General features: G+C 47.1%; 1 protein-coding gene across 2 annotated transcripts in view; it reads left to right on the top strand.

The window, feature by feature from the left end:
• LRFN2 (leucine rich repeat and fibronectin type III domain containing 2) overlaps positions 1-23,107 on the top strand; it is a 746,523-nt gene that overhangs the window by 316,259 nt on the left and 407,157 nt on the right. For both annotated transcript variants that reach the window (XM_063918893.1, XM_063918894.1), the window contains exon 2: positions 4,936-5,016. The gene's annotated coding sequence lies outside the window, so the exon portion shown is untranslated. The remainder of the gene's footprint in view (positions 1-4,935; positions 5,017-23,107) is intronic.

The raw sequence follows: 23,107 nt of genomic DNA, 5'->3' as shown, positions 1-23,107 counted from the left end.
ATTGCACACTGGTGGCAAATACATTTAAAAAAAATCCTCTTTAAGAAGACACTGTGAACATACATTAATTGATAGAAAAAGCTCATAGGAATCCAAAAGAGCAAAAGCACCAGCCTGAAGATCTGGGAAACCAAAAAAAAAAAGATCCCTGCCCCAACCAAAAGGCCAGGGCAAAGTAAAAATGATGAAGTCTGAAAAATAAAGTGCAGTGCTAAAGTACCTTACTAGTGCATAGGTGGGTGTGGTTCATCAAATCGACAGTGTCTAGGTCGACAATGTTTAGGTCGACCACTATAGGTCGACAGTCACTAGGTCGACATGGATGGAAGGTCGACAGGGTTTCTAGGTCGACATGTGCTAGGTCGACAGGTCTAAAGGTCGACATGAGGATTTTTTTTTTGTGTCGTTTTCTTCGTAGAGTGACCGGGATCCCAAATTAGTGCACCGCGTCCCCTCGCATGGCTCGCTTCGCGCTCCATGCTTCAGGCATGGTGCCTTCGCTCCGCTTCCGCTTCGCTCGGCACACTTTACCGTTCCAATCGTAGTCCATGTGGATCGTTAAGTATGAAAAAATTCAAAAAAAGAAAAAAAATGTGAAAAACTCATGTCGACCTTTAGACCTGTCGACCTAGCACATGTCGACCTAGAAACCCTGTCGACATTCCATCCATGTCGACCTAGTGACTGTCGACCTATAGGGGTCGACCTAAACATTGTCGACCTAGACACTGTCGATCTTCAGACCGGATCCCGCATAGGTGGCAACCCAACACCAGTGCATGTTCAGGCACCCCTGGCTCAGGAGGCACCAGGGGCAGATAGTATCTTTAGGACACTAGTCCCTTGACCAGAGTACCCATCACCTAGGACCCATCACCTACTGGGCCTGCCTTTAAGCCCACAGTGTACATTGGTATCTGCAATTGATCATAGCCAAAAGGTGAAGAAGCGGAAATGTCTCCGATGCAGCAGGATTGGGAGGGACTGGATGCTGGAAGAGACAGAGAGGGCAGAGTCAAGGATGGCACCAAGACAGTGAACTTGGGGGACAGAAGAGGGGGTGCAGGAGGGGGGATGTTATCATGCAGTAGCAGATCTTGCTATGGGCAAGCAGGATTTTTGCCCGGGGCGCCGCCACCATGGCTAGATCCGCTACTGGTGCCAGTGCTGTGCAGTGTTGTACAGTGCTCTGCGGTGCGCGATGAAGTCATCGCACACCCGCACTGCATTGTTGGAGCGGCACGTAGACGCTAGAGGTCATAATTGACCTCTAGTGTCTATGAGGTGTTATGGGAGAGACGTCATGATGTCTCTCCCATAGATCCAAGGAGCGGCGCCAGCGGGCGGAGATGGAGTTTGTAAATATTAATTATTATTTATTTATTTTTTTGTAAGCGGCGCAACTAGGAGGCACAACTCTACAGGGGGCACAGTATTGGGGGCATTACCACTGGGGACACAACTCTACAGGGGGCACAGTACTGGGGGCAATACTACTGGGGACACAACTCTACAGGGGGCACAGTACTGGGGGCAATACTACTGGGGACACAACTCTACAGGGGGCACAGTACTGTGGGCAATACTGCTGTGTACACAACTCTACAGGGGGTACAGTACTGGGGGCAATACTACTGTGGACACTACTCTACAGGGGGCATAGTACTGGTGGCAATACTACTGGGGACACAACTCTACAGGGGGCACAGTACTGGGGGCATTACCACTGGGGACACAACTCTACAGGGGGCACAGTACTGGGGGCATTACCACTGGGGACACAACTCTACAGGGGGCACAGTACTGGGGGCAATACTACTGGGGACACAACTCTACAGGGGGCACAGTACTGGGGGCAATACTACTGTGTACACAACTCTACAGGGGGTACAGTACTGGGGGCAATACTACTGTGGACACTACTCTACAGGGGGCATAGTACTGGTGGCAATACTACTGGGGACACAACTCTACAGGGGGTACAGTACTGGGGGCAATACTACTGTGGACACTACTCTACAGGAGGCATAGTACTGGTGGCAATACTACTGGGGACACAACTCTACAGGGGGCACAGTACTGGGGGCAATACTACTGTGTACACAACTCTACAGGGGGTACAGTACTGGGGGCAATACTACTGTGGACACTACTCTACAGGGGGCACAGTACTGGGGGCAATACTACTGGGGACACAACTCTACAGGGGGCACAGTACTGGGGGCAATACTACTGGGGACACAACTCTACAGGGGGCACAGTACTGTGGGCAATACTACTGTGTACACAACTCTACAGGGGGTACAGTACTGGGGGCAATACTACTGTGGACACTACTCTACAGGGGGCATAGTACTGGTGGCAATACTACTGGGGACACAACTCTACAGGGGGCACAGTACTGGGGGCATTACCACTGGGGACACAACTCTACAGGGGGCACAGTACTGGGGGCATTACCACTGGGGACACAACTCTACAGGGGGCACAGTACTGGGGGCAATACTACTGGGGACACAACTCTACAGGGGGCACAGTACTGGGGGCAATACTACTGTGTACACAACTCTACAGGGGGTACAGTACTGGGGGCAATACTACTGTGGACACTACTCTACAGGGGGCATAGTACTGGTGGCAATACTACTGGGGACACAACTCTACAGGGGGTACAGTACTGGGGGCAATACTACTGTGGACACTACTCTACAGGAGGCATAGTACTGGTGGCAATACTACTGGGGACACAACTCTACAGGGGGCACAGTACTGGGGGCAATACTACTGTGGACACTACTCTACAGGGGGCACAGTACTGGGGGCAATACTACTGTGGACACTACTCTACAGGGGGCATAGTACTTGTGGCAATACTACTGGGGACACAACTCTACAGGGGGTACAGTACTGGGGGCAATACTACTGTGGGCCTGTGTGCAGGCTCCGTCTGGGACCCCTCCTCTCTAGCCAGCGGCGCAGAGACTCTGGGGACCCTAGTGCTGTCCCAGAGCCTAGGGCACATGCGCAGATCTCCGGGAAAATGGCGCAGAGCCATTTTCCCAGTGATTTCTGCATCATTGCTGCCGCGCCACAGGACTCCGGAGGGTAAGTACTAAACATAATTGGTGCAGGGTGTGCGGTATGGACCCCGGGGGGCCCGTGTGCACCGCACACGCAACACCCATTATAAATGCGCCAGTGTCACTACTATATTATATTCCCCCGAAGACCTTCAGCTGTTACGTATGGTATAGCAATCCAAATTATATAAACATTTTCCAAACTTTTTTCTGTAGAACTATTAAAAAACAGATTTTCTGGGTATATTTACTGAAGGTCGGTTTTAGATCAAAAATCTGCATATTTATCATCTCTCTGGTTTCAAGTTTGATCGAAACCCGACGTTGGATTTTGTATTTCTACATGCCATCAATTTTGATCTTTGAGTTCAAACCTGATGGAAAATTGAAGCGACAAAATGTTGTGAAACCCATCCAGGTGGAAGCACTGCACAGATCACTATGAGTAAAAAAAGAAATAAAATAGCACGGGGTCACCCCCAAAAACCAGTCTTGAACTTCTGATCCCAATCTGGTACTGGAGAATTGGCAGAAGACCAACATCTGGTCCCCCAGTTTTTCCAGTACCCTTCACCAGGCTCAAAGGTGTGGAGCTGATTATGCTCTTGGGGGGGACCCCACATTACTTTTATTTTTATTTTTTTACAATTTTGTAACTATTTAATTCACTGATCTCATTCTCCATAGTGATCTGTGCAGTTCTTCATGCAAACTCGACTGCCACAAGCAGGTCTACAGCATAATTGCCTACCCTCCCGCATTCTGCAGGAGACTCCCTGAAATAGAGCAATCTCCCTGACTCCCTAATTAGTCCATCAATATCCCTGATTGCACCTTAGGCAGCTGTTATATTCTTGGGGGGGGGGGGGGGGAAATAAATCCGAAATAAAGCTTGAGGTCGGTTTTTGGTTGGTTCAAAAACTGACCTTTAGCAGTTGTGGAGATACTATAGCCACCTATGGGGAAACAACAATAATTTTTTTTCTTCTGTTATTTGATTTTGGTCGGGAATAATTGTTTTGGTCGATTTTTCAGTAGGTTCCTTTAGTAAATCTCTGATTTGAAAAATCAATGAAAAATCAAGCAAAGACACATCATTGAATAAATCCAACCTTTAGTAAATAAACCCATAAATATATATTTTTTATTTTTTTTCAAAATGTAACCATAAACTGGTAAAAATGTACATTCTAGACTTGGATTAGAAATAGTTTTCTCAGAATACAAGGTATTATTTGTCCTCCACAAAATGATGAACACTGATGCAGGATTGTGAAATGAGTTTTAAAAAAATATATATTACTGATCCAATCAGTGCGTTAAGGAAACCCTCGGGAAAAGATGTTGTCTATCTGCAATTTCTGTAAACTGTTTGTTTTGTATTTATTTTGTAACTATTTTGAAGAAAGTAACATTGGTCAGATCAAGCTTTTAAATACTTCAAGGAATTTTAGGACAGGTGAGTTAGCAGACCAACAACCCTGGTAGTACAAGGAGAAAGGCTTTCCTAATTGCTCATTGGAGCAAATCGCTGCTTGAAAATATTATTTTGCTGATTAGAAGATAAAGTTCCAGTAGACGAGGTTGAAAGAACATCAGCGGGGAATTTAGCAATCCTTGGGATAAATCCTTAGGATAAATACTAATCATACCTGTGAAGAGTCAAGAGGGTAATGTGCAATGGGCCAATCGGTCATTACTTGCTGTCAACGTCTTGAGTTCCTATAGCGCCAGGAAATCAGCTAACTCCATAGGACTTTTGAACAATGTGGATTCCCTGTGAACCTGTTTGAATGGTTGTTTATTAAATGTGATTTGCGGCTTGTTGTAATATATTGACTATGTTCTCTTTCAGGGGATCTTTTCAACCAAGTGACAACGTGAGCTGTTAGGAGACAGACCATGGTTCTGGAGAGCACCCCTCATTAACGCTAGGGTGAGCAAACCTTTTTTCATTTATTAATGGCACTACATCTTTAGCATTACAGTGCATATCCAAACATACAGTATAGGGAATGTGTGGATATTAAATATGACATAGTTGTACACATGGACGGTGCAAGTTTTCTTGGCACCATAGGCAAAACTTCAGCCTGCTGCCCCAAACCACCACCATCCAAGTCCTTCAGATGAAAGTGTGACTTATAAGTTCCACAGCCACCACTTGCATTAAGTTCAACAATGATGTTTCTTTCAGAGACATCCTTAATTTTGTGATGGGAAGACTCAGTGGTGCCCCCAGATCCTGGTGCCCTAGGCTGCTGCCCAAAACTGCCTAATGGTAGAGCTGGCCCTGGTTGTACACGGTACAGATTATGGCCCTCATTCCAAGTTGTTCGCTCGCTAGCAGATTTTAGCAGCATTGCACATGCTAGGCCGCCGCCCTCTGGGAGTGTATCTTAGCATAGCAGAATTGCGAACGAAAGATTAGCAGAATTGCGAATAGAAAATTCTTAGCAGTTTCTGAGTAGCTCGAGACTTACTCCTACACTGCGATCAGCTCAGCCCGTTTCGTTCCTGGTTTGACGTCACAAACACGCCCTGCGTTCGGCCAGCCACTCCCCCGTTTCTCCAGACACTCCCGCGTTTTATCCTGGCACGCCTGCGTTTTTCCGCACACTCCCAGAAAACGGTCAGTTTCCGCCCAGAAACACCCACTTCCTGTCAATCACACTCCGATCACTTCAACAATGAAAATTCTTTGTTCGGACGTGAGTAAATCGACTATGTTTTGTGCTAAATTACTTAGCGCATGCGCACTGCGTACCATGCGCATGCGCATTTTTGCCTTAACCGCTCCGTTGCGAAAATCGGCAACGAGCGAACAACTCGGAATGACCCCCTATATCCTCAGCTATGATATACTGTATCTCCAGAAAAACTATTTATTTTCCCCCAAAAAGGGCAATGTCTGTATAGCAAACATGATTTTAATAACCAAGGTACCTGAACATGGGCCATGATAGAAGTCGGAGATTTGCAAGAATTCCAATCTTCTTACGTCTTCAGTAACATTATCAAGACTGAGGATGTTCTGTTTTGAATATTGAATTCTTAAAATTGTTCTATATACTGTATATTATCATACCGGGGTCGGAAAACACATTTATTTGTACATTTGGTTTATACTTGTTGAAGGTTATTTACTTAATGCGCTTACACTTTGTTGAGTGGTTTTGATGTTTCTTGGTTTTGTCAGTATTATGAGTTTGCTTTATTCCTATTACTATTTTATTTTGTGCTTATAAAATCTTTGACAAATTGTAGACTTCTCTAAATTTTCAGAAACTGGTGTCAAATTTTGTTATATCTTAATGCTAAAAAAAAAAAAAAGCCTGGACACGGTAGTGGACACCAATGTTAGGACATGGATCCTGTATCCCCTCTCCAGTACTGATCTTATTCTGCTACTGCCTACTGTTGTGATCCACACATTGGACATAGTTTAGAGCTTGAACATAAGTCCAGCTACAAGTGTTGGTAAGCCTCTTTGTTCCACTGCACAATTTAGGCTGCACATACTGTACAGTAACTTGTACTTGCTGCCCAAGGGGCATGGATACTGTATGTACTGTACGCATGGAACACCCGCTAGAGACAGGGAATAGGAGCATACAGTGTCCAATATGTACAGTAGTGGCATACATTCTTGGAATGGGGCATGGTTAGGGTGCTGTTCTGCATATTTCTACCCAACCTAGGACTTGCCACTTCCCCATTATGGTGTTATCAGGCCTCTATCTACTTATTGTGCTCCAAATTCTCAATGTCATCAACTCCCCTAACATCTCGGCCACACACTCTTCATACCAGGGCCCAACATTCCTCATCCTGTCATCCTTCCCTCTATGGGGCTAAGTCCATGTGTCTCATCCCTGTCACCCTCCAACTGCTGCCTTAGCCTAATTACCTCCTACCTCCTTTGGTCATATTTCACACTTCTAGTACACCTTTGTCTCTTACATTCTTAAGAAACCCTCTCTTGATTCATCCTCCCTCTCTAACTACTATCCCATCGCTATGTGACCCCAAGCTGTTTGAGCACGTGGTGCATCACCTCCTTCCTCTCCACCCACTCCTTCCTAGACCTACTCCAGTTTGGCTTTTAGGCAAATTCTCTGTTCTTACACACTTTGACTTCACAGGAGCATTTAACATTGACTCACCTCCCTCCTCCAAACCCTTGTTCCATCGGTCTTGTGGCTCCATCGGTCTTGTAGCTCCATAAGTCTTGTGACTCCATCAGTCTTGTGGCTCCATCGGTCTTGTGGCTCCATTGGTCTTGTGACTCTATCGATCCTGTGGCTCCATCAGCCTTTGTGACTCTATTGGTAAAATATCCCTCTCCTCTGTTCTTCAAGTTCAATGTCTATGCCTCACCCTTTAATCTGCCCTTTCCTGTTACTCCACATATAGGCTCTATCCAAAATCCCATATTATCCTCTCCCACAAACTTTTTTTACTCCAAAAATGAGTATTCATATCCATATTCAGCTTTTTGCATACTATTAAAGTGCGCCGCTTTATGACCGGAGAGCCAAAATGCTGGCTTGGGACATAACTAGATGTGGACGCATCCTGGGATTCTCCTTTAACCACTTAACTACTGTATCAAATATTTTTTTACACAAATTGTTAATTCAAAAAAAAGTGGGTAACTCTATATATAAAAGGTGAAAAAGGAGATTGACTCACTGATTGACTCATCACGAAATCTCTTAAACCACAAGGCCTACAATCTTGAAACTTGGCAGGTAGCTTCTCCTTAGGTCCCGGGTGCTTGGTAAGAACCGGTTTTACAAATGTCACTGTCCATCCAAGGAAATCACAAAAAATGTATGTATGTATGTATGTATGTATGTATGTATGTATGTATGTGTGTATATATGTGTATATGTATATTCCAGCATAACTCCGGAATGCCTGCAGCAATTTACACCAAAATTGGTACACATATGACTTACAATCTGGGAACAAACACTGTGGGTGTAACACACCCCTAGCACCCCTAGGGGTGAGCCAGCAGCTCAGACTATATCAGGACATGTATGATATGTCAGTGATGACAGGGCTGCATGTGACAGGGGCAGTGACATAATGTGAAGAGGGGAATGGAGGTAGCAGGAAGCCACACACTGATAGTTATATAGTGGGAGGAGCAGAGTACAACAGCAGCACAGAGTATATCAGGAGATGAGTGATGTGTCAGTGAGGACAGGGCTGCATGTGACAGGGGCAGTGACATGATGTGAGGAGGGGAATGGAGGCAGCAGGAAGCCACAGGCTGAGAGTTATATAGTGTAAGAAGCAGGGTCATAATGTGCTGTGCCATATAAGAAACTGTAAATAAATCGATAATTTCACAGGGGCACTAACATGTGAGGGGGGGAATGGAGGCAGCAGGAAGTCATAGACTAAGAGTTGTATAGTGGGAAGAGGACTTGGGAGACCAAAAAGGGGTCCGACCACTACACAAAGTCGGTCAGGGAAGCAAGATATGCCTATATACTAGATCTCCAACTAACGTAAATTAACGAACAACTATTATTCTAATTTACCATCCTCATCCCGTAGCGAAGCACGGGTATTCAGCTAGTTTTTTTTATATATATATATATATATATATATATATATATATATATATATATTTAAAAGCTTATTTAATAAAATGTTTGCAAAAGAACTATGCTGGGGGCAGGGGAACTCGCATTCACTACCAACACCCTGTCCCCACAGTACTCAGACAAACACTCTCTCAAGGAGCATGGAGAAGGGGGTTACTGATTACCTGGGCCCAGACTTGTTAAAAAAGGGCTGGTCCGGGTGATCTGATAAGGTTGTACACCTGTGCGGCTGCCTGTGGCCCCTGTACAGCTGAAAGGAGGAAAGGATGGGTAGAGTTTGAATTCAAAGAGAAGTCTATTCCCATAGGAGCCGGGTACTGTGGGAGGGGCTGTGGGATGGGCCTGGCACCAAGAGGCGACTGCCTTCCATTGTTTCCTGTATTTACGCCCCTGCTAGGGGGTGCTAACACCACCTTGTGGGTCACTGGGTGTATCTACCAGCCCACTATAAAATCAATCTGTCCACTCCAGTGGTCATAAATCTCTATTATGCATTATACCCACCCCTCTTTATAGATTGAATATTGAAGTCAACAGCTGAACCTACATCAGTATCATTGTGGCTATATCACATCAAGCGGTGGCCCTCTAATTGCATCATTTTACAGGTTGAGTATCCCATATCCAAATATCCGAAATACGGAATATTCCGAAATACGGACTTTTTTGAGCGAGAGTGAGATAGTGAAACTTTTGTTTTTTGAAGGCTCAATGTACACATACTTTGTTTAATACACACAGTTATTAAAAATATTGTATTAAATGACCTTCAGGCTGTGTATATGAAACATAAATGAATTGTGTGAATGTAGACACACTTTGTTTAATGCACAAAGTTATAAAAAATATTGTCTAAAATGACCTTCAGGCTGTGTGTATAAGGTGCATATAAAACATAAATGCATTCTGTGCTTAGATTTGGGTCCCATCGCCATGATATCTCATTATGGTATGCAATTATTCCAAAATACGGAAAAATCCCATATCCAAAATACCTCTGGTCCCAAGCATTTTGGATAAGGGAGACTCAACCTGTATTAACAATGAAACTGGGGGGAAAAATTCAGACAGCTGTGTTTGTATTTTATTAAAATTTTATATTGAAAATGCAACTTCTTCTTCATGATCCCCAGGCATAAATATACACATTTATATACCTGACATGTACCTAGCACAAAAGCTACTACTTTTTTTTTATTTTACTGGAAGCGTCTTGAGATATATCCAACTCAACTTACCTACATACTGTAAGTACGCGTTTTCTACATACTGTATGTTCGAAGCACAAATGTCAATAAGCCCCAAATGTTTATTTTTCAAAAATATTCCAAAATAAACAAATACAATTTTTAGCAAATTCGGTGGCTGAATAAGTCACTTTCTGGGAAGTTCCGGTGATTTATTTTGACATCTGATTCAACAATTCCAAAATGATTAATATCCAACAAATTATGCACCATGTAGAATTTCTTTGCTTATCTCTATTACAGAGAGTGCAGAGAGGGCACTTGCATTATATATTCCCAATGGTCTATTCTATCAGGGGATAAAGTAATAAAAAAAAACACAGCAAAGGGTTCCTTGACTTTTGAGCGATGAAGCAGCATTTATTAATTCTAGAGTATTTAGTGCACTGCGAGGATGACTGTAGGGGTCACATGACATTAGTGTAAATAAAGCGATTGATCCGCAATTGGCATGCCATTTCCTTACATGAAAGTCCCGGGAGCAGTAATCCTGTGCTAATATTATTAATCTGAAATAAAAAGGAGGAAATGTGTTTATAATCCTCTCTATCCGCTGCTGCGTTTCATGAATCTTTGTGATTTGTCTTTAATGATTTGGTAACTTGGCAACGGAACTTGAAAGAGATTTAGAGAAAAATCCTGTCAGACTTTTCATGTTTTACATTGGAACTTTAGTTAGAAAATGACGGAACGGCGGTAATGGAATTCCAATTTAACACAACATTACTTGTTTGGTGACATACATAATAACTGTATTTTTAAATCAAAATTTCTCTCTCAGCTAGGGGGTCTCAGGTGTAACTTGGCAAAACAGCCTATTTTTAGTACAGGGCCAGTCCAGTTCTCAGGGTACAAGTAGGTTTTTTGGCTACAGATGGTCATCTGCAATAAAAGCAAATGCACCAATCACTTTGATGCAGCTGTATGTACTGGTTGTACTGTTCACACACATATCAGGTTGGACCGTAGTGCTACATCTGCCTGTGTGTACAGGTGCCCAAGCAACCGAATGGTATAGACTTCATCAAGGGGTGTTAGGATGAAACGCGTTGGACCTCCCTCACTGTGTCCTCCTGCCTTCTAAAATATAAGACATACCTCCTATCTTTTGATTTATGTTTTAGGGGGAAAAAAATCTCTCATACAACTTTATATATATATATATATATAATTATATATATTCCCAAAGCAGTCCACACTCTGGCCTTATCCACAAATGCTGGGGTGACTTCCACAGAATGATAAATCATCATGATCCATCAGTGCCAATATAAATCCAGTAAATAGGAGCACTCACCAGTCTTCATAATATTCTTATTTTTATTAGCAGCGAGACATCAAACACCCCCTGTTTGATGTCTTGCTGCTAATAAAATAAGAATATTATGAAGACTGGTGAGTGCTCCTATTTACTGGATTTATAATTATATATATATATTTTTTTCTTCTTTTTCTTCTTCATATACCGCTTTTTTAACTTACTTTTATTATGCTGATTTTTTTGTCTTAGTATAGCTCCACCTACAGTCTGTTGAATTTGATGCTTTTTATATACTTTGTCCTATATAAAGTTTTTATGTTAATTTTTAATTTCATATATTCCTTCTTGATTATTAGCACTGTAATGACACCATTGGTCGCTGATATCCCCACCAATTCTGTTTACATTTTTCACCCAGCAGTTTACCACTGCTGCTTACTTGGGGTTAGGTGACACCCAGGGGCGTTTCTAGAGAGGTGGAGGCCCGTGTGCATGCTTCGGCTGGGCCCCCTCCAGACTATCCGGCAGCGCTGTGAAGTCTCTGGGCACTAGGGTCCCTAGGGGCAGACAAAGAAACTGATCCACTAAATAGGTACACGGTCAGGACAGGCGGCAAATCAGTGAGAGTGATTCATACCCAGGCACAGGAGCAGTGCAGTCAGCAGACAGAGAAAGTGATCCATAATCAGTAAAAAGGTCAGGGTAGATGACAAACAAGGATGGACAGGATCAGTGCAGGCAGCAGAGTCATCCATAATCAGGTACAAGGTCAGGGCAGGAAGCACAACAGGTGGAGTGATCCATATCCATGCACAGGGTCAGTGTAGGAAGCAGTCAGAAAGATTGGTCAAATGTCAGGCATAAAGACAGCAACAGGGTCAGAGCAGTTAACAAAGCAGGAGTCTCTGGATCAGCCTTCTGCGTAGTACAATCATGTAATGGCCTGTATAGTAATTTTGTAATACAACAGATGCCCAGGCAACTGAGCTGCACACTCATACCCACCAATCCTAATATAGTGTAAGTGATCAGGCATTTCACAGTACTGGCGTGATCCTCCGCTATTTTCCTATTAACCACAGTGGAGAGTGACTACTGCAGACAACCAACAAAGTCTACACACAGATACTGCACTCTTGTGCTGTGCTTCAGCTACTACGATTGCATATGAGGGCATTTCACTCTAATCAAATCTGATCAAATCAAAGATCTAATCAAACTTCATGTCTTCTCTATGGCTTTCACTGTCCAGTGGGAACTGTAATCCCCCAGTAAGTCCTGACTCCAGATGTGTTGAACTGTTCTCCATCCATCTCTGGTTAATTATAGCCCTCTACAGTCCTGATTGGTCGCCCCCATCTCAGGGGACATGGCTAAGAACCAGGTTTCTGCTCACTTTTTTTTATAATACACATGGACTAGAACGCTAGAAATCCACCCTTTGGGATTAACATAACCCAAAACGACCAAAAGAATAAGCACAGATGGTCTTGCATCAAAGTTCTTTGCTCACTTCCTGCCCAGACCCTCGGCTGATTTGTCTCTTCTAAGTTGGGAGGTAAGGTTCATCTGCAATGGTCTGGGACCATGGGGAGCACAGGGTAATTTAACCAGTCTGAGATACTGTAGACAAATCAAGTTTTCCTCTGTGAATGAACCCATCTCCTATATATTAGGCCAGATCTGTGACTTTGTGCCTCATTTGCTAACGCTGGGCGGAGTCACAACACTGGGCGGAGTTAGTCAAATGAGTCACAGATCTGGGCAAACCTATAGGAGACTAGGAGCAGAAGCTGATGGTATGGGCATGGCACAGGCAGGGGTGCATACCTCCCAGCTTTCTTCAGGCAGAAGGAGGGACACACGCGTGGTAAAAAGGGGCGTGATCAACGAAAAGGGGCGTGGCTTCGCGGAGGATCCGCGGTCGCAAACCACGCCCCATTTTCGTCATTGAGTGGGCATGCCCAGCGCTTTGTGAGCTGCTGGCATGCCCCCAGGGGCGGATTATGAGTCCGGGGGGCCCAGGGCACTTGAGACAGGGTGGCCCTATCTCATTGCTGTGCCTGCTGCGGGTTCGGGGCGTGACCTAATCGTGGGACGCGTGGCCACGCCCCCTTATGCAAATTCCAGAAATAGATTTTTTTTAAATGGTATTTTGACCCCCCAGCTAGGGGTAAATCCAGAGGTGGTGGTCGCTCCCCCCTACACACCCGCACAGGCAGAATAAAGCAGCACCACAGACCTGCCAACATGCAGCAGTGTGACTGTAGCACAATGCTGCTGCTGTTGCTGGAAAGACGGGGGAGCTTCAGAGCTGGGACAGCCGGTTGGCCCCCTAAAACTGTGGGGCTCGGGGTATGTACCCCCTGCCTCCCCCCTTAATCCAGCTCTGCTGCCGGACCCCCCCCATAATCCGTACCCCCTGATGCCCCCTCTCCTCCTGTCTTCACTAAATAGACGCTATGCGCACAGCATCTATTCACCGCTGCTTTGCTAAGCAGAACAGCGAGTACAGGAGCTTCCCAACTGCCCACCCCCCCACCGCGGGACACTGCGGCCCGCGGGTGGGACAGCGGGACAGACCCAAAAAAAGGGACTGTCCCGCGAAAATCAGGACAGTTGGGAGGTATGGGGCTGTGTGAGGGGGTATGCCGTACAGACAGACGGGCACCGTCTCACTGTGTGCTTGACCCCCCACATCAGCATACTCAGCAGGGGCTCTCTGGCACGGAGGAGCGTCACTTTCTGGCACACTCCACGCTTCTTAGCTGCAGTTTTGTGGGGCACCTGCCGCTGTGCAGGTTCCGTACTGCCTCTGTTATCTCCAGCCCCGGCAGCCCCACTGCTAGCTGCAGCGCTGCCGCCCGCAGTGAGGTGCGCCCAGCTCCTTCACACACTTTAGCCGGCGGGCAGTGCAGCAGAAGTCCGCGCTGCTTGCAGGCTCCGACCCCCTCCAGCCACAGCGTCTCCTGGGGGCTAACCAGTCACTCCCAGTCTCCCCTTACCACAGTGCCCGACAGCCGTGAGGTCCGCGCCGCGTGCATGCTATGACCCCCTCCTCCCTCCAGCCGCAGCGTCTCCTGGGGGCTAACCAGTCACTCCGAGTCTCCCCTTACCACAGTGCCCGACAGCCGCGAGGTCCACGCCGCGTGCATGCTATGACCCCCTCCTCCCTCCAGCCGCAGCGTCTCCTGGGGGCTAGCCAGTCACTACCAGTCTCCCATTACCACATTGCCCGGCAGCCGTGCGAGGTCCTGCGGTGTGTGACTGAGGAGTGGGGGGGGAGGGATGCGGGCAGGCAGAGGAAGCAGGACTCCAGCCTGAGAGAGTCAGCCATGCCAAGTCTCCACCAGCAGCAGATCCCAACAGGTTGGAGTGGAACAGCAGCACCCAGCAGCAGTGACTCCGGTAAGACACATCTGTCTGTCACCACTGTTTTGTCCCTAATACCAATATCTCCCGTGCCCTGTGTTCTGTCATGTCCCTGTCACCCCTGGCCTTGCCCTGTCACCCTTATCCTGGCCCTGTCACCCCTATCTTGGCCCTGTCACCCTTATCCTGGCCCTGTCACCCCTGTGCTTGCCCTGTCAACCCTATCCTGGCCCTGTCACCCCTGTCCTGGTCCTGCCGCCCCTACCCCGGCCCTGTCACCTCTATCCTGTCCCTGTCATTTCTGTCCTGGCCCCGTCGACCCTTTCCTGGCCCTGTCACCCCTGGCCTTGCCCTGTCACCCTTATCCTGGCCCTATCACCCCTATCCTGGCCCTGTCACCCTTATCCTGGCCCTGTCACCCTTATCCTGGCCCTGTCAACCCTATCCTGGACCTGTCACCCCTGTCCTGGTCCTGCCGCCCCTACCCCGGCCCTGTCACCCCTATCCTGTCCCTGTCATTTCTGTCCTGGCCCCGTCGCCCCTGTCCTGACCCCGTCCCCCCTGTCCTGGCCCGTCACCCCTGTCCTGGCCCCGTCACCCCTGTTCTGACCCTGTCCCCCCTGTCCTGGCCTTGTCACCCCTGTTCCGGCCCTGTCACCTCTGGCCCTCTTACTCCATACCTTCCAACTACCTTTTTGGCAGGTACAGTACCCGCAGTGCCTCCAGACCCCTCCCCAATGCACCACACCTCCGCACCTTCCCCTACACCACATGCAGCACCCCACCCTTCCCCCACACGCTGTGCATCCAGACCCCCTACACCACCCGCGGCTCCCACTCCCCCGCCCACAGCACCTCCAGCTCCCTCCACCATCCACCCCCCATATATGTCTCCCCCCACACCTGCCCCCCTCTCCACCCACAGCATCTGCAGACACCCTCCTCCATCTGTGGTCCTCCCCCTCACCCACCCCCACCCACAGCACCCCCGCACCCGCCCCTCCACCACCTGCAGCACCTCCGGACCCCCTACCCCATCTGCCGCACCACCCGCACCTGCCCCTCCCCCACCCGCGGCGCCTCCGGACCCCCTACCTCACCCCCGGAACCACTGCCCCTTCCCATCCCCCAGCACCTCCGGAACCCTTCACCCACCCGCAACATCCCCGCACCTGCCCCTCCCCCACCTGCAGTGCCTCCGGACCCCTCCCCCATCTGCAGCCTCCACTCCTCTGCCCCTCCCCCACCCACGGCACCTCCCGACCCTTCCCTATCCGGGCCCCCCCCCCCCCGCATCCGCCCCCCCCTCCAACCGCAGCATCTACAGACACCCTCCCCCATCCGCAGTCCCCCCCGCACCCGCTACATTCTGTACATCGTGCCCTGCAGGTGCTGTTCACGCCATTGCAAGGGGGCTGCGCCTCCTTCACCATCGCACGCCCTTTCATTGTGCAATATTTAACCACTAACAAAGGAATGCAGGTAATACTCCATATAATACAAATATTGAACCCCAGAAAGGCATGCAAGGGTTAAGGGGGCGTAGCCCCTTGCGACGGTGTGAAGAGCGCCCGTAGGGCGCGATGAAACACCTAGTTAACGTATATGTGCTAATTTCCCTTGTTTTGCCCTAACCAGAATATTCAGGGTCTAACTACCATCTTACCTTAGTAAATGGCTCCTGAACCTGGGAGTGGAGGGCTGGTAACTGGCACACCCAGAAGAGTTTTAGTAGGAGGAACCAACTATGGGTGGATTTATCTCATTTAGAACATTGATGCATTTTACCCAACAATAATACTAACATGACACATGCATGACGCATTTAGGAAGGGAGGGGTGAACCACATTGGTGCACAGTTGAGCCCCACCACCAGTGAGTGTGTAGTGGCCAGGAGTGTCAGCAGAGGTCTTGCCATTGACAATATGACACTGTCTGGGAATGAGATATCATAGAGGGGAAGATGTATCAAATCATGGAGAGCGACAAAATGGAGAGAGATAAAGTACCAACCAATCCACTTCTAACTGTTATTTTACAGGCTGTGTTTGAAAAATAACAGAAGCTGATTGGTTGATATTTTATCTTTCTCCACATTATCTCTCTCCAAGATTTGATCAATCTCCCCCGCATACAGGTAATCTACAGGATGGCAGAGTAACCCCGTCCTTTCAAAATTAAATTTTAATATCCAAATAATTTCTCATTTGCATTTTATTTTTAAAAATTCCACTCTTACAAAAACTTCTTGCTCGTCTTCCTATCGAGCCGCTGCCTCATTATTACTTGTACAGTAGCAGTACTGTCACAGCATGCGTCAGCCTACAAATTCCAGAAGGGACACTGACAACATTTACTTACGTGTGGAGAAAATGCCCTGGTGAATAGATCTGAAAAAAAGGAGGAACAGTAATAAGGTTGGACCTATTGTGCTGGGCATGCAGCTATTTATAAATCCCAGTGCCCCAATCTTTGTGCAAGCAGACAGCAGCATGATAGGATGTCAAGAGATATGAGGGTTCTCAGCCAAGCCGAATTCATCAGAGGTATCTTGAGTATTGTGCGGGCGCCAACCAAGGTGACTGAAATCATTCTGTTCTCTTTTGCTTTGAGAAGCCGGAACAGACATCGGCCAATTGAATGTACAGGGTATTCTGACACCTTATCCACCTCCTTAAATAATGAAGAACTGAAATGTTACCGACATGCGGCTGAGATATTTTTTATTCCAACTTGACATGTTTTTGCAAAAATATGTCGCACATCTGGTATGTATAAGAGTTCCAACGTGGGCTGAAAGGAGAATGTCACTTTTGGCAGAAAAAAATGAAGGTTTTTGTGTTACCTTGCGTCAGACACAATCCCTCCGGTAGTTTCTCTGAGTACAAACAAGCAACCTGGCGCAGCATACAGAAACACGGGCTCTTATCCAGTTTTTGTGTACACTATACTTGATGCTACAATAGTATGTCAATTATCTTTTAATCCTGACAACAAGTTCCACTCATATAACTGAAAATTGTGCAAATGATCCAATCCTAGGAGGCGGCGGTGTCATTTCCTTTGAAACGAATGCAGTTTATGACATAGTCCTACAAACTTTTCAGTTTCAGCTGAAGTTTTCTGTGAAACATTATTATGCAGGATACCAGTCCCTTTGGGCGGCAAATGGAAGATTTATATTTATATAAGCTGAGACAAGTGACATTCTAACACTTACATTGAATACTTTCTCTTCTTTCTGCATTATTCAACTCCTAAATATTCAGGATGCTGTAATAAGTTGAGATGTGTAATGCTCCTCTTGTATAAAACAGTGGGGGTCATTCCGAGTTGTTCGCTCGTTATATTTTTCTCGCAACGGAGCGATTAGTCGCTAATGCGCATGCGCAATGTCCGTAGTGAGACTGCGCCAAGTAAATTTGCTATGCAGTTAGGTATTTTACTCACGGCATTACAAGGTTTTTTCTTTGTTCTGGTGATCGTAATGTGATTGACAGGAAGTGGGTGTTTCTGGGCGGAAACTGGCCGTTTTATGGGTGTGTGCGAAAAAACGCTACCGTTTCTGGGAAAAACGCGGGAGTGGCTGGAGAAACGGTGGAGTGTCTGGCCGAACGCTGGGTGTATTTGTGACGTCAAACCAGGAACGAAACTGACTGAACTGATCGCAGATGCCGAGTAAGTGTGGAGCTACTCAGAAACTGCTAAGAAGTGTCTATTCGCAATTCTGCTAATCTTTCGTTCGCAATTTTGATAAGCTAAGATTCACTCCCAGTAGGTGGCGGCTTAGCGTGTGCAAAGCTGCTAAAAGCAGCTTGCGAGCGAACAACTCGGAATGAGGGCCAGTTACTGGTAATATATGTAGGTATATATGTAACAGTTGTCATACCTCAATGGATTTCAAAAATTATGACATGTAATTTATCTTACATACAGGCCCAGATTTATCAGGCCTTGGAGAATATTAAATTGGACTGGAATAAAGGGGGTCATTCCGAGTTGATCGTAGCTGTGCTAAATTTAGCACAGCTACGATCATTGACACTGACATATGTGGGGGGACGCCCAGCACAGAGCTAGTCCGCCCCGCATGTCAGTGCCGCGCCACCCCCACCCCCCCCCCCCGCAGAAGTGCAAAAGCATCACACAGCGGCGATGCTTTTGCACTTACAGAGTAGCTCCCGGCCAGCGCAGCTTTAGTGTGCTGGCCGGGAGCTACTCGTCGCTCCCCGGCCCGCAGCGGCTGCGCATGACGTCACGTAGCTGCTGCGGACTGCCCCCCCTTCAACGGTCTGGCCACGCCTGCGTTGGCCGGACCGCGCCCCCTAAATGGCGGCTTAACGCCGCCGTCCAGCCCCCTCCCACCCAGCGACCGCCTCTACCTCAGAGGCGATCGCTAGGCAACGACGGCTACCATGCGCTGGCGCACTGCGGCGCCGGCTCATGCGCACTTCCGACCCGATCGCTGCTCTGCGAGAAACTGCAGCGAGCGATCGGGTCGGAATGACCCCCAAAGTACCAACTGTCATTTTCCGAATGTGAATCATAGGGTCGGTAGTAACTGGGTCGACAGTTATTAGGTCAACCACTACTGGTCGACGGTGACTAGGTCGACACCTGAAATAGGTCGACACAGTCGACATGGTAAAGGTTGACATGGAAAAGGTCGAAGTGAGTATTTTATATATTTTTTGGTGTCGTTTCCTTTGTAAAGTGAACGGGAACCCCAATTAGTGCACCGTGTCTCCTCGCACGGCTCGCTTTGCTCGCCATGCTTCAGGCAAGGTGCCTCGCTTCACTACCGCTGCGCTCGGCACAGGTTACCGTTTCCAAATCGTAGTCCACGTGGATCGTAAAGTATGAAAAAGTTCAAAAAATTAAAAAAACAAATGGAAAAACTCATGTCAACCTTTTCATGTGTCGACCTTTGCCATGTCGGCCTAGTGACCATATCAACCTATTGACTATGTCGACATAATGCATGTCGACCAATAGTGGTCGACCTAAAGACCGGATAACCATTTTTCAAACACAGTCTGTAACATGGCAGTTAGGGGCTGGTGTGTTGATACTTTATCACCGTACAATTTATCACTCTCCAAGGATTGACAAATTGGGCAACAGTATTAGCCTTTGCCATGAAGCTTTGTGCAAGCTCTGTTCTCAGCTACCAGCCACCACTCATGGGGCACCAATCATATTGGCGCTGCCCTGCCCCTTCACACCACTTCTTATCAATTGTGGGGCATGGCAGCACCGTCACCTTGTATAGCAGATGTGCGTTGCTAGGCTGTGACATCATATGGCAGCGTGGGCGGGATCCCAGTTATTGGAGTTTTTATTTTGGCATCTACTCTGATTCCGGCGTGATTTACCAATCGTCTGCTATATAAAGGTACTAATTAAATCGCTACCGACAGTAAGTGGTGTCACAAGGGGGGTGCGGCCCGCACCCAGGTGTTACCCTTCGAGGGGTGCCACTAAAGTGCCGGCTCCTGCTCAGTGACAGGAGCCGGGTGCTGCACTATGGGGGTCATTCTGAGTTGATAGCTCGCTAGCTGTTTTTAGCAGCCGTGCAAACGCTATGCCGCCACCCTCTGGGAGTGTATTTTAGCTTAGCAGAAGTGCGAACGTTTTTATCGCAGAGCGCCTGCAAAAAAATTTGGTTAGTTTCAGAGTAGCTCAAAACCTACTCAGCGCTTGCGATCACTTCAGACTATTCAGTTCCGGATTTGACATCACAAACCCGCCCAGCGTTCGCCCAGCCACGCCTGCATTTTTCCGAACACTCCCTGAAAATGGTCAGTTGCCACCCAGAAACGCCCACTTGATGTCAATCACTCTGCGGCAACCAGTGCGACTGAAATGCATCGCTAGACCCTGTGCAAAACTGCATCGTTCATTGTTCCCGTACGTTGCGCGTGCGCGTTGCGCGTGCGCATTGCGCCGTATAGGCATGGGTAGAACTGCTGTTTTTTAGCCTGATTGCTGCATTGCGAACAAATGCAGCTAGCAATTAAGGGGGTCATTCCAAGTTTATCGCTAGCTGCCGTTGTTCGCAGCACAGCGATCAGGCAAAAAAAATCGGCATTTCTGCTCATGCGTATGGCCCGCAGTGCGCAAACATGGCATACTTTCACAACAAACGATGCAGTTTCACACAAGGTCTAGCGACGCTTTTCAGTCGCTCTGCTGATCGGTGAGTGATTGACATGAATGCAGCGTTTCTGGGAGGTAACTGACCGTTTTCCGGGAGTGTGCTAAAAAACGCAGGCGTGTCAGATTAAAATGCAGGCGTGCCTGGGGAAACGGGGGAGTGGCTTGCCGAACGCAGGGCGTGTTTGTGACGTCAAAACAGGAACTAAACTGTCTGAAGTGATCGCAAGGTACGAGTAGGTCTGGAGCTACTTAGAAACTGCATGAAAATAATTTACCATCAGAACTGCGATCCTTTCAGTCGCACTTCTGCTAAGCTAAGATAACCTCCCAGGGGGCGGTGGCTTAGCGTTTGCACTGCTGCTAAAAGCAGCTAGCGAGCGATCAACTCGGAATGAGGGCCTGACTCGGAATGACCCCTATGTCATATCGTGCTGCAACACGCCTCCTGTCACAGTGCAGAAGCCAGCACTGCAGATGCACCAGACTCCGGTGGCCGATGTGCCGAAAACGGGGTTCAGGGCGCTTAGCCCCACCCATGCTGTGAAGTCACACCCCCTTTTCGCCCGTGCAGAGTGTATGTCAAGTAAGTGACGCCTCTGCCTACAGTCCTAATTGGGCCTAATTGAGGTACAAATTTCAAGGATCCACATTATTAACTACATTATTCTGATTAAGAGGGTATTCTATTAGCCGTGGTAATTTTTACCTAAGGCAGGCAAAAAAAATCCCCGACTCACAACTGCAGTGGTGAGAAATACAATGGGGGGTATTCAATTGTTTGAAAAGTCAGTTGGGTGTCTGTTTTTTCCTATCTAATAGACAGGAAAAAACAGACACCCAACTGACTTTTCAAACAATTGAATTCCCCCCAATGGTGAGTCCAATCCAGTGTATATACATTTATGATATTTTCGGCAATTTAGGCAGTACATGCAATATTTATTGTCTGCATATTGTTTATGTTTATATTTCAAAACCATAACCACCCCATCCGGCAGCCTAACCCTAACCGTCCCCTCCCGCAGTCTAATCCTAACCCTCCCCTTAGTGCCTAACCCTAACCCTAAACCTAACTCTACACCTAACCCCAGTACTCACCAATGGGATCCGTCAGGACTCTGACTGTCATGATGCCGCTCTCAGCATTCTTTGGTTTGTCCATGTCCCAATGAGCGCTCTAACAGAGTGACAAGGTGGCATGTACAGAAGTACAGTAGGCGGCCATCTTGGGTAAGGAATGAAGCCTCCCTAATGGAGCCAATATGGAGTATTTCAGTAGCACTCTCCAGCTTAAAAAAAAAAATATTTGTGTCGATATTCTGACTGACGATATTCACAATGTACACATATTGAAAATTACAAAATTGTGGATGTCATCAGGTCATCCGTCGACATCTTGAATGTAGACATTCAGAATATGTCTATACTAAGGTTTCGTTATGCGCGTTGCCATATCATAGCACACACTATTCTTTAGGCATCATTCTTTTCTTTTTTCGGTGGCTCAGCTGGCATTCCCTGCCGACACCCCCCGACCCTTGGATCCTGGAGGTAAACATGCGCATTTATTCACATACTGTACACATTCTACGTCCTGAACACACTGTATACTGTATCAAGTAATTTTTCTAGAGAATCAGGCATCACTATTCCGCAGCAGCACTTCCAGAGCCAGCACAAAGTGATAATTGCCTAATGTGATAGATCTAATTATTTAGACATTGAAACATTTGATTTGAATCTCCATCCAGTCTGATGAAATAATAAGTGGCTGAGGTATCGTCATCAGTCTTCTGTTCTTTAGCTCTGTCAGGGATGTTTGTCATTGTCCCGTTGCTATACACAATTAATTTTTAGTCCCTTTTCCATGATTCAACTGCCAACTGCAAGTACATTTAGCAGATTCCTAATGAACTGATTACTTTGATTAACATTTGTACTGTAGCTGTGCAGTTAATAACAAGGAAACATCAGAAAGGTAGGAATGCGCCGTCTTCTTCTCTTCTGCAGTCTCAGATTGTGATTTTTTTCCCCACTGCGCAAATAAGGGTCATACTGTATGTATCAAAGCTTGGAGAGAGAGAAAATGGAGAGAGATAAAGTACTGTACCAGCCAATCAGCTCTCAACTGCCATGTTACAGGCTGTGTTTGATGAAGGACAGTTAGGAGCTGGTTGGTTGGTATTTCATCTCTCTCCGCTTTATCTCTGTCCAAGCTTTGATACATATGTCCCTGTGTATTTTTTTGGTCTCAAGTCTTGCTTGTGACTCTCTGCCACTAGGGATGATGAGAGGTGGGCTGGAATGGGAATGTGCAGCCACATACAGTACTACATAGATCTGCTTAGCTGGGCCAAAACTAA

This window comes from Pseudophryne corroboree, chromosome 4 (genome assembly GCF_028390025.1).
Source record: "Pseudophryne corroboree isolate aPseCor3 chromosome 4, aPseCor3.hap2, whole genome shotgun sequence".
Classification (NCBI taxonomy): domain Eukaryota; kingdom Metazoa; phylum Chordata; class Amphibia; order Anura; family Myobatrachidae; genus Pseudophryne; species Pseudophryne corroboree.
Note: the sequence above shows the minus strand (reverse complement) of the source record. Positions and strands in the feature narration are given on the sequence as shown.